The sequence below is a fragment of the Sinocyclocheilus grahami genome, unplaced genomic scaffold, assembly GCF_001515645.1.
Source record: "Sinocyclocheilus grahami isolate Dianchi unplaced genomic scaffold, SAMN03320097.WGS_v1.1 scaffold949.1, whole genome shotgun sequence".
NCBI lineage: Eukaryota > Metazoa > Chordata > Actinopteri > Cypriniformes > Cyprinidae > Sinocyclocheilus > Sinocyclocheilus grahami.
The window spans coordinates 727,673-731,718 of record NW_015506128.1 but is presented as its reverse complement, the minus strand read 5'-3'; the positions used below and the strand labels follow the sequence as shown (position 1 = coordinate 731,718).

General features: G+C 34.4%; 1 protein-coding gene across 1 annotated transcript in view; it reads left to right on the top strand.

The window, feature by feature from the left end:
• The first annotated feature begins 413 nt into the window (after positions 1-413).
• The window catches only part of LOC107564602 (G-protein coupled receptor 6-like), a 16,349-nt gene continuing 12,716 nt past the window's right edge, over positions 414-4,046 (top strand). Inside the window, exon 1 of the mRNA XM_016249719.1 lies at positions 414-447. The gene's annotated coding sequence lies outside the window, so the exon portion shown is untranslated. The remainder of the gene's footprint in view (positions 448-4,046) is intronic.

The following is a 4,046-nucleotide window of genomic DNA, read 5'->3' as shown; positions in this document are numbered from 1 at the left end:
CTAGAAGACCTTAGCAAACAACAGGCAACCACCATATCGCCCAAGGTCTTTTAGGGGGCTGCCAGGAGGTTGCTAAGGTCTTCTAGCTGGTTGCTATGTGGTTTCTAAGGTCTTCTGTGTGGTTGCCAGGTGGTTGCTAACAACCTAGAAGACCATAACAACACCCTGGCATTGTGGCAGTGACTTCTGCACAGGCAAGTGCTGCTTACATTTTCTTTAAAAATGTTAAAAAATATACTGTAGTGTCATTTTATCATTTGTTGATTTGATTAATTGTTTTGTGAATTATATATTTGTAAATTATATTTTATTACTGAATTATACATATATATGCTCATCTGCCTCTCTCTCTCTCTCTCTGTGCAGCATCTCGTTTCTCGCTCCATGTGCCGCGTGAGTCTGGATCCAGTGCACAGGCGTCTGCAGAAATCAGTCACGTGGCAGCAGGTGGAAACTTATGAACACACACACACTCATGCATACTCACTCGCTCAGAAAAGTGCTGCTGATTACAGGCCTTATTAAAGCTCCATTAGTCTCCGGACAATAATCAAGTGAGATGTGGACAAAAATAATAAAAAATTTGATTTCTTTTTTTATCTGAATGTGTGTGTCACTCGCTGAGGTTATTATAACATCTTAAGACTGAAAAGTTGTATATACTTCAGGATTTAAGGTAAGACATTTTTCATGCACTGCTCAAAATTAGTCTATTTCACTTCCATAACATGTCTTCTTTCAGACTAGTGGAAAAAAACATCCAAAATATACATTTAAGAGTTTGTTTTATTGCACTTTATTTATTTGCATCTATAAATTTCAACTCTAGTGCACATCTTTAAGAGTTTTTTTCTCCACTTCAGCAGCACTTACATACACCAAAATTTACAATTATATTCCTCTATGTTCTTAAAGTTTTTACTGAGTGTTTTGTTCATATATCATTCACTTGATACTTTATTAATACGTTTTATACCTAAAATGTTATTCTTTCCTTTTGTGATTTAGGAGTGATAAAAAGAGAAATCCAAAATCCGTTCTGTAAAAACCTTCAACTCTAATATGGCAATGAAATCCAGTGAGAATTTTGGACCTCACTTTATTCCATGTTTGGGAAAATGTATGCAAATGAGTGCATCTTTAGTACCTCATTTGCACATTTAAACAACATTTTCGAAAAACTTGTAATACAAATCAATAGTCTTGATGTACCTTGATTAATTAGTTGCTAAAGTATGCCGATATCTACGTTATGCTGCTTGTTTTTTCTGCTTTATTCTAAAGTGGTTTATTGTTTTTCATATCACATGTATTAGAAATATGTGAACAAGTGAATGTTTTCAAGGTTCTTCTGTGGCATCAGACTGTAAAACCAATGTAAAATCTCTTTAGTCTTCAGGCTCAGTTGCTCGTGTGTGTGTGTTTGATCAGACACTTGATCCAGTTAGAAACCACCTAAAGCACGTTAACTATATGAATTAGTATTATATCGCATGGCTCTCTGGAATACTTTTGTATGTAATGACACTATGATTGTTGACCCAGGCTGTTGATTGATTTATGTCATAAGTATCTGTGTAATAAGCAGGTAAATGTACATGCAGCTTCACATGAGGGTTTATTTTGGGATAATGAGCATTGAAGCTCATGCATTAGAACTGCTGTCATTCACACAGCTCTTCACGCATTACATGACATTTATTTAACTCTTGTTCCTATTGCGTGAGATGTTTTTCCTTCTCTCATGGCTTTTTCTTCTTCATTCGGTCTTTTTCACCCTGCTCTTTCTTTTTCTATGTTTACATTGTTGTAATCATGTTTTTCAGCAGTTAATAAATGCATGTAGCTGCGCTGGTTTCTAGGAGACCAGGAGAAAGGAGATGGAGAGATACTGAGAGAGAGATACTGCTGACAGTAATCATGACACATGATCACAGCATGTCAATAAGTTATACATAAAAATAAAAAAATTACATTGAACAATTTTAATTTATATATATATATATATATATATATATATACACACATCATACATAATATCTTGTTTATTTTAATATATTTATATTCTCTGAGGCCGTTGCATTCACGCATCTGATGCTGACATGATATTGTTGTCAGGGTGTTGCTATGCTGTTGCTAGGTTGATTGTTATTCTACAGAAACACCTCTCTTATGTTCTTCAGCTCATGCAACTCTAGTTTCAGTCTTAAAGTTGGGCACATTAGAAACTTTCAGATGTCTTTCTGATTAGACTCTGTGGTTATGAGCGCCATGTGTGTCATCTGTGACTCTCTGAGTAAATGGAGCTTCAGAAAGTCCTCGCGGGTGCAGTGATCGCTCCGATGCTCGCTGTGAATATTTGACTGCTCTGTGATAATGTGAACAGAACATTCACCCCATGAGCTCCATTACAGACCGTTTCTGCTCTAAATCACCTGTAGAACGTGTTCTCTATCTGTGCATCTAAATCCTGTACAGAAATGATTGTGGCTGGACTATGGTACAGTGATGGCATTAGATTCTTCTTTAACATATTCCAAATGTACATGTACCATCAAAATGAAGGATTCCTATACCATGGTACTCTGATGGTATCAAATAAAAACATAGGCCTACAATGAGCTGCAGTGACATTTTAGATGGTTGCCATCTACCTTATTTTGAAATGTGTATAAATAATTAGAATCTTTACACTACAAACTAGTCTGTAAAACTGCATCTCTATATTCATCCTATGTGTCCTCTTAAGGTGTCAATTTATTACTTGTATTACTTTTTTTTTCTTAACCTGGCAATACATCCCTTAAGAAAATTAACTATGGCTTGGTAAAAAAAAAACATAGAAAAACACAGTTACTATAGTTAAACCATGGTAAACCACAAATTAACCATGGTATTTGTAGTTAAACTGTGGTTATACAAAAAACATGGTTACACTTTTACTATAGTTAAACCATGGCTAATTTGTATTTGTGTATACTTTATTTATTTTTTCTTTGTTTTGTTTTATATAACTGTACGGCCTTAAAGGTTTTATGTTTTCTGCTGTTTAATAAAAAAAAATGAAATCAGAAAAAAAGATTCGCAAATTCGCTCCGTCCTGATCTGAATCAAATGATTCGCAATCCATGCTCCAAAGTTCCGATCTGAATCAAAGGAATTGTGAACCCACTCTGAAAGTCCGATCTAAATCAAATGATTTGCGATACGTGATTTGAAGTCCCGATCTAAATCAAATGATTATTTCTGCTCTAAATCCCCTGTAGAACATGTTCTCTATCTGTGCATCTAAATCCTGTACAGAAATGATTGTGGCTGGACTATGGTACAGTGATGGCCTCAGATTCTTCTTTAACATATTCCAAATGTACATGTACCATAAAAATGAAGGATTCCTATACCATGGTACTCTGATGGTATCATATAAAAACATAGGCCTACAATGAGCTGCAGTGACATTTTAGATGGTTGCCATCTACCTTATTTTGTAATGTAAAAGTAAGCTATAAATAATTAGAATCTTTACACTACAAACTAGTCTGTAAAACTGCATCTCTATATTCATCCTATGTGTCCTCTTAAGGTGTTAATTTAGATGACACCTTAGATGACTTTTATTACTTTTTTTTCTTAACCTGGCAATACATCCCTTAAGAAAATTAACTATGGTTTGGTAAAAAAAAAACATGGTAATCACAAATTAACCATGGTATTTGTAGTTAAACTGTGGTTATACAAAAAACATGGTTACACTTTTACTATAGTTAAACCATGGCTAATTTGTATTTGTGTATACTTTATTTATTTTTTCTTTGTTTTGTTTTATATAACTGTACGGCCTTAAAGGTTTTATGTTTTCTGCTGTTTAATAAAAAAAAATGAAATTCGCAAATTCGCTCCGTCCTGATCTGAATCAAATGATTCGCAATCCATGCTCCAAAGTTCCGATCTGAATCAAAGGAATTGTGAACCCACTCTGAAAGTCCGATCTAAATCAAATGATTTGCGATACGTGATTTGAAGTCCCGATCTAAATCAAATGATTC